General features: G+C 43.0%; 1 long non-coding RNA gene across 4 annotated transcripts in view; it reads left to right on the top strand.

The window, feature by feature from the left end:
* The window catches only part of LOC125317278, a 78,624-nt gene extending 66,851 nt beyond the window's left edge, over positions 1-11,773 (top strand). Inside the window, exons 4-7 of one of the 4 annotated variants that reach the window (XR_007199998.1) lie at positions 5,332-5,457; positions 7,754-7,850; positions 8,368-8,625; positions 9,528-11,773. This is a non-coding gene — a long non-coding RNA (uncharacterized LOC125317278). Of the gene's footprint in view, positions 1-5,331; positions 5,458-7,753; positions 7,895-8,367; positions 8,626-9,527 lie in introns of all 4 variants that reach the window. The other 3 variants (XR_007199995.1, XR_007199999.1, XR_007199997.1) reach the window with 3 other exon arrangements.
* The last annotated feature ends 1,108 nt before the right edge of the window (positions 11,774-12,881 follow it).

Raw genomic sequence — 12,881 nt, 5'->3', positions numbered from 1 at the left:
AACACAGCACCACCGTGTTCAAGGCTAAACATCCCCAAGTGCCATATCCACGTGCCTTTCAGACACTTTCCAGGGATGGTGATTCCATCACTTCCCTCTGTAGCCTGCTTCAGAGCCTGAACCACCCTTTCAGTGAAAAAATTTTTCCTAATATTTAATCTAAACCACCTGTTATGATTCAATTATAAGAGATGCCTCTGCCTGAGTTAAGGTGAAAATGAGACCATATGCCAAGTCAATAGCACGGATTTTATTTAACAGTAAATTTAAGGTAGAGAGATAGAAATAATAGGAAGGGGATGACAAGAGAGAGAGAGAGACAGAGAGGTTAAGCAAAAGATATCGCCACCATGTGGATCTCCGCAGCATCCCAGTAGTCCTTCTTCACCCTCATCTTTGGTGGTAGAGGTCCCAGAGTCCTTCTTCTGGAGAGACCACTTTTATACCGTCCAATTCCTGGGTATTCACAGGGTGTAGATGCCATTCCCATTACTTGAGATGGCATCTGAATAAGCACTTGCTTCCTTTCCCACAGCTTGCCACGGTGGGAATTTTTGTCTGGATGCTAACCAAACCTCTACCTCTGTTAGGCTCAGAATTAGCTCCTTCCTTCTGTGCCATCTGTGCTCATCTCAGGTTCCATTGTGGTGGCTTATCTTATGGGCACAGTATTTTGAGACATGTAACTGCCTTCTTTAAGTCCTCACACCACCCTGGTCACTTCCTCTCGTCCTATCACTTGTGACTTGGGAGAAGAGAGCAACCCTCGACCTCTCCACAGCCTCCTCTCAGGTAGTTACAGAGAGGAGTACATCCTCCCTGTGAGAGACAGAGACATTCAGGGCCTCACTGAGGTGGGCCCTGGCAGCTCTGTGGTTTCACCAGTTTGGAGGTCAAGCAAGGTGGTTCCATAGAATACCTATGGATTAGCGTGGAAAGACCTTTGCACCAACACAGCCTCCCTAATTCCAGCACCCAAGCCAACAGCCCAGGTCTTCAGCACCATGTAAACAGAGCAGCACATTCAGCAGAGGCTGCTGAGATACCTCTCTTGCACCTCTACAGTGCAGCTTTGCAAGAAATATGTGCTTTATGTGCTTTATGTGACGAGGCTTGTTCCCTGCCCCACAGATATGCTCTTTTCCACAGAGGGTGTTTCAGGTCCCTCTTAAAAGTGAGCATGCATTAAAGTGCTTCTCACCACAGAGATAATTGAGTACATGTACAGCACATATCACAATAAAAGACAAATCTCAGACAGATACTAGGGCACTATCAAAGACAAAAAAACAATAAATAAGAATTCATAAGGCTTTCAGTACAATGTTTTCTGCCACCACTTGATCCATTAAAAAACCCCCAAGTGTTTGTACAGCACCTAATTCTACAGAGTATACAGGCACCACTGCAATACAAATACAACTTACAGCTATTACTACTAAAAATAATTAATAAACCTATCATTTGTTGATTCTCCTCTCTTTTTTAAAACTGCTTCTTTTTTGCTTTTTGGAACCTTTCATATTTTTCTACTTGAAAAATTATCAAGTCATTAAAAAGAAAATTGAATTTTTTTATAACAGATACCAAGTAACAGCAAATGTGCACATCCAGGTTATAAAAATGAGGTTTATAATGGCAGGACTTATAGATCATTCCTGTTACCACATCAGCAGGGCATCACCAGAACATAGTGCCCCACAAAAATGACATATGGAGCAGCACTGAAAATAACAAGAAATTTCTTGGTATGTCTGATTTTTTTTACTGTTAATTCAATGAGCCACCAGCCCTGGTTTTCTTAGTTTGTGTTTTTCATCCAGTTAGTTTGTTTGGGGATTTTTCAGAGAAGCAGAGGTTATGAGAAAATGGGGGTTCTTTTATATGCACCATTTAAGTTTTGCTATTTCCCCCAAATTGTGAGGGGGGAAATACTATTTAAATACCACTTTTATAACACTGATAAAAAAGAGAAGAGAAACTGTACCTTTTCTTTCATGAGGTCAGATATTCTTTAGGGAATACATGGGCCTTTTTACAACCTTTTACACTTTCTTTCTACTTCTTCACAAACAGCAGCAAATTCTTGAAAGGACAGACCACCTGCTACTCCAGCTTCATGGAAAAAGGGATGGAGGTTCTCAGCACTTTGTCGGAGTCAGGCCAGGTTCTGTACTTACAGTGACATTTATTTAAAACTGATTAATGGGTTTCTGCTGACAGAGCTAATGCTCAGGAAGAAAACCACCTGTCAGCAAGATGGGCACCACATCCAAACCCGTGTGCCAGGTGGTCAAACTTCTGAATCCTCCAGGACATTGTTTCTATGAACATTCCTGGCATGAGCATCCCCGGCTCCTCCAAGCTTCAGGACCCCTTTCTGTACTGCCTGATCCTTTGCAGGCATTCCCAGAAAGTTTATGAGCTCTTTTGCTAAGACATAGATATGCTGGCTTTTAAAAATAATTTTTAAAAATCATTAGAGTTGAAAATTTCCCAATTTGGAATATGCACAAGGGCTCCCCCTTAGCTTCTGAATTGCACAAAGCTTAAGATATCTCATAGAGGTTTCGGATAATTGCCTCAAGGAGTGTGAATTCCTCCCTCTCTGCTCCTGATGAGCTCCAGTCGTTAATAAGATAAAGTGTACAAAGCAGCTTTGCTGCAAGAGAAGAGCACAATGCAATACAATACAGCTGGTCCACATCTATATGGGAAGGAAAACACAGGTGAAATAATTGTCATAAGGTTTTTAGATGAGACAAATCTTGGGTGCATTGTCATCAGCAAGAGTTTTGTACTGGCTGAGATGATGACTGGCTTTTCGATCCCTGGCACAATGAAAATATATCTCTGAAATCTGCCAGTGTGATGCATCTGTGCCTGCTTGTGTTCTGTCTCAGCACTCCTGGAGCAGCACTGGCACACACACCACTCACACACACGCCCAGAGTGCACAACATGCTGTGACTGAACAAACTGGGACGGGGACAACCGATGCACAGCTTAAAGCCAACTGCAAGGTGCCACAAATGACTAGAAAAGGTCACATTCCCCTCCCCTCAGGGTTAAACAAAGCTCATGTTGGGAAGGTCTTGTGCCTGCTGAACAGGTCTACTCTCCTGCAGGGCAAGGAGGAAACAAACATAGGAAGGTGCAAATTGAGGCAGTTAGAAAACAGCAATGTTTGTTTTGACAACACCTGACTTCCTGGGCATGAGTTGGTAGGATTTTCCTCGGCTTTAAAACCATAGTTTCAACACTCACCATGCCCAAAGTGTGCCAGCAAATTAATGCAGTTTCAGGGGTGGGGGAGAACAGCTCATCAAAGTAGGAGGGTGGAGGAGCTGAGAGATCTTAAGAAAGAATGTTCTGAAGGAAGAAATTGCTGCCTTTCCTTCTGTATATTGTTGTGATTGCTTTCTTGTTCTCATGTGACATTTTACATGGGCAGATAGTGATAGGATGAAGTAGGGGATGGTTTTAAACTAAAAGAGGAGAGATTTAGATTAGATGTCAGAAGGAAATTGTTTCCTATGATGGTGGTGAGGCACTAGAACAGGCTGCCCAGAGAAGCTGTGGATGCTCCATCCCTGGAAGTGCTCAAGGCCAGGTTGGATGAGGCTTTGAGCAATCTGGTCTAGTGGAAGGTGTCCTTGACCATGGTGAGGGGCTTGGAATTAGGTGATCTTTAAGGTCCCTCCCAACCCAAGCTTTTCTATGTTCTCATATGTTCTTCACACTCATCGATGAAAGATGTTCAGAAATATAACACAGAAACAGGCAAACCCTGAAAATATAATGTATCTACCAGAAGAGGTCTAGAACTAGTGAGAGAGAGGCTATGCATTCACTTCTTACTGACTTTTCTTTGGAATGGGGAAATGGTGTGAGCTGCATTTGTCCTTCAGGCCTTTTCCTGCTTCTCCAGCCCCGTCTCTGCCTTGACAAGTTGTTTTGTGATTGTGAGCCTTCCTCAGAGAAACTGCTGCTGACCTGGCAGCTCCTGCCTGAGAGCGTAGGACTACAGAGAGAACACTGTTTTTCTGTTCTCTCACCCTGTCTGATCCCCTTGGCCAGAGGACGTAGATCTGGCCAGCTTCCAGAGAGCGAAAAGGGTGATAAGGGAAAGCAGAAGGACTTTGGAAGACAAAGATACACTGTTACACTGGGCACCAGCAAGGAACTACTGTGATGCTGGTGTCTGATACTAAAGGGCAACACAGTGCAACCTCAACCATGAAGTCACAATTTCTCCCAACTCTTGGAAATGACAGAATATTCTCTCAAAAGTGATATTGTAAATATCCACACTTTCTAATAGTACTAAGTGAAAGAATGTAAAAATTCTTGCTTTAAAAACATTATCAATGTGAATTCAAGGGAAAGTTTAAGAATAACCTAAGGGATACGAACAGAGAGCTGACAACAGAATAAGCAGAACGACCTCCTGTTTGTTGCCACTGGATTTGTCTCCTGCCCTGCTCTGGAGGTGAAAGAAAGCAGGAAAATGGGCAGGCTCCTTTCTCAGGGACCACCATGCAAGAGGGGAACTCAAACCACACCATCTCCTCACTCAAAGGTGACTGATAGGTACCGATGACCTCCAAAGATGCCTGCTGCCCCCATCCTGGGCTTTTACACACTTCCCAGAAACACATCCGCACCCTCCTCACTGCTAATTGTTTCCTAATGTCCAAGTAAGGTTGCTCTTAGTGTGCAACAATTGCCTCTTTAGTCCTGGTCTTGGGAACAAACATTATTATTCCCTTTGCAGCACTGCTCCCTGTTGGAATCCTGTTTCCACATCCACATTTTATGCTGTTTTTATTAAACCAACAACCCTGCTTTGGTCACCTTTTCTAGATAGGGTCACACTGTCCAAATCTCTGAGCTCTGCTGTGGCTCTTGCTGAGCCTCCCCTGTGCACAGAGGTGTCTGTGTGCACATGCACATCCCCTACTTCCTAAAGTATGTGTGCCCAAAACAGGACACACATCCCAGGAAAGGTCTTGCCCCTGCTAAATAGAGTGGAATAACAGCCTTTATCTCTTACATGTCACATACACGAGAATGGCTCAACAGCATCTTCTCTGCTGGCTTATATTCAGCCCCTGGTCTAATACAGCTCTATATTCTTTTTTTAACATACTGGGGCATAGACTAATATTGACCAATTTGGATTTTTATTGATTTTGTTTTTCTTTCAAAGGCAGAACATTTTGCACTTGCTTTTATTGAATTTTGCTTTATCAGTTCTGGGCTATTTCTCAAAGTTATCACGACTACTTGAATTCTAACACTCTTCCAAACACTTGCATCTTTTCCCAGAACATTATCTTACGGAAATTATATCTGAGAGAGCTCTATATCACCAGGAAACTTGGCAACAAGAACATCCAACCATTCTGGAGCTGGGGCAGACCTGTCAGCCCCAAATGACCTTGCTGGTGTAAAGTGAGTAATTTATAATTTCTCTTGAAAAGCATGACTTTTTCAGGCAGTTGCACTCTCCACCTTATAGCAATGTCCTCTGGAGGAGGATATTCCTCCTTGTCAGAAATTTTAGCTCTGCCTTCCTCCATTCAGTTCCTCATGTCTCCTCACAGAAAGTGGCCTTGGGGATCTGACGTGCTGATGTGGGGTATCACCTGGGTTAAGCAGTGCCCATCTAGATCAGCTCTCTTTGCCTGTCAGAGAGGACATTTCCACAGGGATATGGCAAGATTTTTATTACAGCCGAGGCAAAGCTGCTTTGCCTTTACCCACTGGGCTAAGAACTACACTGGCTTCATGGGATATGCTTTATTCTTAAAAACTCAATGTTGGCAGTTTCTCATAGGGATGGAGCAAATAATTCATTTCAGTATCTTTACAAATATCAGAACTGCAATGTTTGATTTAGAATTGTGGATCCTCCCTTCCCCTGTTTTTTAAGTACATAATTTATTTTAATATATATTACCAGAGCTGTCATGCAGGTTACACCCACACGAACAGATGGAAAAATGCAGGGAAAGTTCCTGGGCACTGGGACTGAATTCTCCCTATCTTACACTGTGAGAGGAGATGTTATTTCAGCCAGTTAGTGTCTTCCCAAAGAATTCCTGCACACCATGCAAGAGCTGTCTGCATGAGCCCATCCTGTTTCGAATGGTAGAAATTTAAAAATATAGCCATAGCCAGCTATGTCAGTCAGCCCAGAGCAAAATAAGGGCCCCACTGTTGCTTACTTTGTAGATTTTTCCGATTTTGTTTATTTTTGAAATTTTGTCTCACTAATCACTGCAGAAAAAACCCACAATTTTCAGAATAATTTCAGATATCTGAAATAATTAACCAAGTAGGTAAATGAAGGAATATGATCCACTTCCTACAAAACAAAGGGACTTTGGCAAAATGGCTGATGCCAAAAACTTTTGTCTGTTTAAAATGTTCCCATCAGCAGGTGTCTGACACAATAAAAGAGGGTATCACACATCACACTTCAGGACTGCAGCTTAGTTGCTGGGGTTGAATCACTCCCTCCACTCTCCATCCAGTTTGTCCTTAGTACTTGAGGTTTTTCAGAAGAAATTTTGGATGGAGTAGAGCTTGCTTTAGCCATTAATTCCCGGCCAGTCTCTGGAGCTACATTAAGCAAGGTTTCCAATACTGTTTCCAATTAATTTTTACGTAATAGCAGTGCATGGCGTTCTGCGAGGAACACTGAAGGTTGGTGGAGGTCCATTCATCAAAACCTGATGGGAACCGTGGCCTCCATGGTGTACACAGATGTTGTTCTGGTCTAGGGAAACATTAGAGAGAATAGTTAACACAGCAAGGCAAAAGATATATCACAGTAAAAGATTTCCAGCCATATAATTAAAAAGAGAAGAGGGTAAAAGCATATCTATTCAGCAGAGAGAGTGGAGTAATAACTAAAGATAATCTAATTACAGTCTGAAGCAAGAAAGAACTTTTTTTCCACAGTTTTCAGTGAGACAGATTACCCTGTATTGTGGAGGGAACTCAGAAGTGAGCAGAGACTATAATCATCTCCAGCCAAGTCCTTCTGGTAGGACAACCAAGGTGTGACAAGGGCGAGATGTGATGACAGGTTTGACACCCTGTGATGGGACCAGAGCAGAGACAAAGCCTTAGAGCCAACCCACTTGTGAATGGTCCTCAGAGTGAGCACCAGGCCACAAAAAGAGTTGATGAGGAAGGGTTTGTTTTTATTAGAAGACAAATTAGAACAATCAATTTCTAAAATACAGAAAATTGGATGTTCTGGGTGAGAGACTTCAGTACTAAAGTTTTTGTAAGGAAGTTTCCCTCCATATGCCCTCCACTTATGAGAGTCCGTGAAAACTTTTCAAGAGCAGATCTTGCTCCAGCCACCTCAGCAAGGAGCCAAGGGGCAAGTCTGATGGGAGCTGGACTGGTCAGCCTGGTGCTTTGGCAGGGTTTGGCCTGGGGCAGGCCATGGGGCTGCAGGGTAGAGAGGTAGGGGCTCCCCGTGCTGGACACAGCTGATCCCAGTTGGCTCCAATGGCCCCACCACAGGGCACATCTGAGCCCCTCAACCAAGCAGGGGTGTCCAGATGATGCTCTTACTCATCAAGTTCAGTGGTAGGATGTCCTGCACAGAGCAGGGAGTTGGACTCCAAGATCCTTATGGGTCCTTTTCAACTTGAGATATTCTATGATTCTGTGACCATAACCCCCATTCCCACCCACTGCAACTCTTGGGGCCTGTTTTTTCTGGCAGAGAGAAGTCTGGGATCATCTGAGAGCTGTCTACAGCTACACCAAGATGGGAGCTGTAAAGACAGCGCAGACAAACACTCTCAGTCCTGGCAGACAGGGTAAGGAAGAGCAATGGCCACAAAAGGCAGCATGGAAAATTCAGGTGGGACACAATGACAATCTTTTTCACTCAAGGGTGATGAAGTCCAGGCACAGGTTTCCACAGCAAGGCTGTGGATCTGCTGTTCCTGGGGATTTTTAAATGTCAAAGACATGGCTTATCCCAGCAGTTGCTAGTACAATACCTGCTTTCAGTGAGTGGTTGGACCAGAGACCTCCAGAAGTCTCTTTGGACCAGCACTTCAATGACTGTGATTATAACAGCTGTAAAACAAAAGTGTGGTGGACTAGTTTTGAAAAGTAAGGAAAGTAATATAACCCAGGAAGAATATTTGCAGCCACTGCAAAAGAACTCCCATACTTAGAATAAGGAGTCTGAAGGTTAAATCCTCCTGGGGAAAAACTGCAATAAAGATAAAGGTAGTATAAAGAAAGTTGGTGAGATCATAAAGATAGATGACCTTGGGGAATAACACTTTATTTTCAACACTTATTTTGCTTTGTTCTGATTTTTAGGGGGAAAAAAAAAATGTGTTGTGCTGTCTTTTTAAGGGAAGCATAGCAGGCAATGCTCCTTGCAGGAAAAGTACAGCTGGGCAACCATTGCTGTGTTCCTGCATTTGCTGGAGGGCTGGTGGAACTGGGATCCCTCCCAGAGCTGAAGAAGTGTTGTGGGGCAGAAGCTCTCCCCCTTGTATTACAAGCATTTGGGCTTGGACACAGGTGGAGGATCCAAAACTAAGCTGAAGATGAGAGCTGCCATCTCATATACAGGTAAGAATCCAACTCATCTTATGCAAAGGGTTTCTGCACTACTGGGAATGAGGAGAAGGGGGAATCACAGCCTTCCTGGAGGCAAGTTAACTGCAGCCAGAGGATCTGAAGGATGCTTCCCCTGTTGAGGGGAATGGTTAAGCCTGGAAAACCATGCTGCCTCAAGTATTCCACTGGGAGGGATAGAAATGGCCTGTAGGGACCATGACTGAGAGATGCTATGGATCCTGTACACATGGAATGACTGGCAAGGCTGAATGCAGGACTTGGAATGCAGCTGTGATCACAAGTAAACACTGCTGTCCCTCTAGCCTCTCTGAAAAACTCTGCCCACATCTGACTGAATGAGTTCAGAAAAGACAAATTCAGTGTGGACTAGGTAAAAGGAAGGGCTTTTTGAAGAACCATGGGAATGGAGGGCCTATTTTATAAAGTCCTGTTTCATAAGAAGTCTTGTTTAGTCTGGCAGAAGAGTGGCTGCAAGAGAACATGACTGCTTTCTAAAAATACAACAAGGAGGGAAACACTGGGGAAAACTATTTAAGTGAAAAGCCAATTCTGGTGCAGAAACAGGTGGTATAAATTGTCTCAGAAAAAAATTAGTGCAGATTTGTAACCAACCAAACAGGGATGTCTAACAGCTGCAATGTGTTGAGAGTGGGGGGCATCCAAACTACTTTGTGACAAAATTTGGCAGGTTTGAACCTGCTCATGAGGCTCTTTGTAGTAGCAGACAATGGGACTCAGTCACTCAGTTGTTCTGCCTCTGGCCCTGCAGGGCTGGTGTGTCAGAGGGCAGAGATCCTGTGATCCCCATGCTGTTCTGCCATCAGGGCAGAATTACACTGCTCTTTAAAGTGCTTTGGTAAATGCAGCCTAAATGTTTTCCTTTGCTTTCACAGATTTCTTGTGAATCTCAACACTTTGTTCTGCTGGTGTCCCGGGGAGATACTGTAGTCCAGCCAAAGGACCAACGCCTTCTTCTGTGCTTTATCTTCTGTTTTTTCCAGCATTGTCTGACACTGCCTCTCAATTAGCATGCATTCCCTCTTCTCCTTTAACTTCATGTTCTCCAATCCATCTGATTCTTCCTCCTGATTTCTTTTCTTCTACCCTGTGCTACATCTGCTTGATCTTCTGTATCATCCTGAATCTCTGATGTCAATTCCCAGCTCTTCTTCCACCACTGTCACCGCTTGCATCCCACATCTTCCTGAAGTGGGGTTGATATTTGTACTTCTTACTTCCAACTGATAATACATCAAAATCTACACCTCACATATTCCATGTGGAATGTGTGCCTAACAGCAGTATCATAGGATGTAGAACATAAAGTAAACCAGAGCAAATGTACGTTGACATAAAGTGTGGCTTGAGGGAGTACAACTGCTCATTTCTATGAATGGGCCATCCACCACCAGGAGATTGCAAGGCTTGTGTTATGGGACAGAGAAGCACCACAGCTGGGTTAAGGAGGATTTTTTGCTTGGGAATTTGCCTGCCTTTTTTCGGTGTCTGCCTTCTAGCTGAAAAGAAAGTCCTGGATTCTTAGTCCCTTGAAACTTGGCTCCTCCTATGTGTGACTCTGTCTGGTGTGCAGAGACTGTTTAAATTAGATTCCAGCATGCACACGAAAGAGCAAAACACCGCCCGCTCAGAAAAATGTGTCAACTGAATGTCCAGCAGAAAAGCATGATGATCCCATACCCCAGAGTGGACACTAGAGGCCTGGTCAGCTGGATGCTCTCTAGGCTCTGCTGGCTGGGTCTCTGTTGGCTCTGGTGGGAATATAGATACCCAGCTCAGAGGGAAATGCCTGCACACAGCCTAGTTACATTTAACCAGTTGAAATGCAAGTGCCAAGAGTCACTGGAGATGCGCCAGGGTATCTCAGATGTATTTATGGGACTGTCAGAAATTACACAGGATCTACAGTGGACTTGTGACCTTCTGAAGCAGGAGCTGCAGTTGTCTACAATATCTTAAATGGCACAGAAGTTTTATGTGTGGGCAACTGCATCAAGCTGTGTGTGTTAATCTGGAGCTGAATTGTGGCTGGAAAGATAAAATAAAAATTTTCATGTGCAGCTGAAGAAACCAAAAAACTGGTTTTGCAAGCTCCAGAGCTTCAGTGCAGCACTTGCAACTTGATATCGATCATCCAATAAAACCAACACCGACCTAAATCAAAAGGAATCACTCAAATCTCCAAAGAGGAGCAAAAGCAAAGTCTGAGGGAAAGGCAGGAGACTGTTAACTGAGTTATATCACAGGATACAGTGGCTGAAGACTTTGATACTGTAAATAAGAAAGCAGCCTTAGAAATGGCCTAAACTGAAATAAAACCAGCTTTGAATGAAAACAAAGTGTTAGCTGCCTCAGAGATTTGAAATTAACTTGGCTGCTGATTCAATAGATCAAAAATTGCATTGATCTAATGCCTCTGACTTTCCACTTATGTCCAAAAAAATGTAACTTGTACAGCTCAACTGGAAGATTGCTGTCTGAACAATTTTTTTTTTTTTTTCTTTTAATGGAAAATTTCAGCTCCATTTTTCCAGCAGTCCAAAACATCCTCTGCTTCCCACATTGTGAGATGACAACAATGCTCAGCTGTCTTTGGCCTGAGTTGTGGCACCAGGCCAGAAAGTATCTCAAGTTGTGAAAAGTCTTAAATCAACACATTTTACCATTGAAGAGTGAGGAAAAACAGTTTCTAAACCATATGAAATATTCATGTCTAGCATCTTGTGAGATACCATCTGGTTAGATCAAACCAAAGTAGAGCTGATAGTGACAGAGAAACACTGGGTAGAAAGTGGGGTGCTGTGACTTGAAGATTCATTGTTTCATGCTCTACAAAAGAGCACTACAAAAGCAGCATCACTTCAGCAACAATTAACTTTTCCAACAAAAACAACAACAAAAATCTGAAATGAAAGTGTTGATCTTTTGGGTCTGTTACTAGGAAAATCATAATGTACTTCATATAATATCACACTTCTCATAAGGGCATTGACAATTAAATTACAATTTAATATTTGCCTAAATATTAAAGTGTCTAAGAAAAAAAGCCAAACCCCAAAATTACCAAACAAGGACTTCTACAGACAGCAAGAAGAATAAACAAAGAACAAGTCCTGCTGCAGACATTGTGATCTTCTTGCATTTTATATTTATATCCCCAGAAAGTGCTTTTATCCCTAAAAGCACTTGTTCATGGGACATAGCACTTGGGAGACCTGATCTTTTCTCCTGTCAGAGCTACTTTTCTGATATATGACCTTGAGACAGATATTTTGCTTCTGTTATTGCTTCCCCTCCCACTTCCAGTCTCTTCCAAACAGCAGCAGGTTTGCTGTGCCTTATACAATGGGGCCTTCAGGTGCTAATGCAATGTAAATAGTGGCAGTACAGGTGCAGTTGTGAGTAGAGTACGGCTTTGATTATTCAGTTACAAGGTCACCCTTGGGTAAAAGGATTGCTGCATAAAACATTGCTGAGCCATCAGTCTGTGGCTGCCTCCTGGTTATATAATAATGTTGTTTCAAATGCACTGGAAGTGATTAGGGGTTTCCCAAAATAGCCAAGTTTGTGGTGCAGTGGAACATCAGTGGTAAAACAGTCCCACACAGGAGAGTATGAACACAGACATGCTTACAGTGCTGGGGCTTTCCCCACCCTCTCCCTGTTGTTGGCAATTAACCCATTCCTTCTCTCAAGGTTAATTAAGCTTTGTGCCACTTTGGAGCATAAGGAACTATTGTACCCAGCTCCGGGGAGGGGGAAGATAAAGAAAGCAGAAATTAAATGGCTGCCTTGGAGCATAGAGCCGGAATCAGGACCAGAGTGCTCTCCTTTCCCTCTCCGCATACCTTGTGATAAAACCAAAATGCTACCCCTTTAACAGCAGTGTCACTCACACAGTATGGGTTCTGCACAGGCTTTGAAAACAGGGAAGAGAGCATCAAACGTTCCAGCCCACTTAATTTGAAAGCTGCCTATAATAAACCTTTGGGAACATGTAAAACAGACAGGGCAAATTACATAATTACACAAATATCACTGGATTTCTGGCATTTAGGAATAAAAGGCTTTGATCTGTTCAATTTAAAAGTGCCTAAAACATCCATACACTATGTTAAAATCTAACAGTAAGTGCTTTTCTTTTTGTACTTTCCAAAAGCTTAGCTAGAGACAATTTGGACACAGCAGGACAAAACTTTGCCTTAATAATATAAATATCTATGCACAAG

Source organism: Corvus hawaiiensis, chromosome 26 (genome assembly GCF_020740725.1).
Source record: "Corvus hawaiiensis isolate bCorHaw1 chromosome 26, bCorHaw1.pri.cur, whole genome shotgun sequence".
Lineage (NCBI taxonomy): Eukaryota > Metazoa > Chordata > Aves > Passeriformes > Corvidae > Corvus > Corvus hawaiiensis.
The sequence above is the reverse complement of the archived record's forward strand: the minus strand, read 5'-3'. Positions and strand labels throughout refer to the sequence as shown.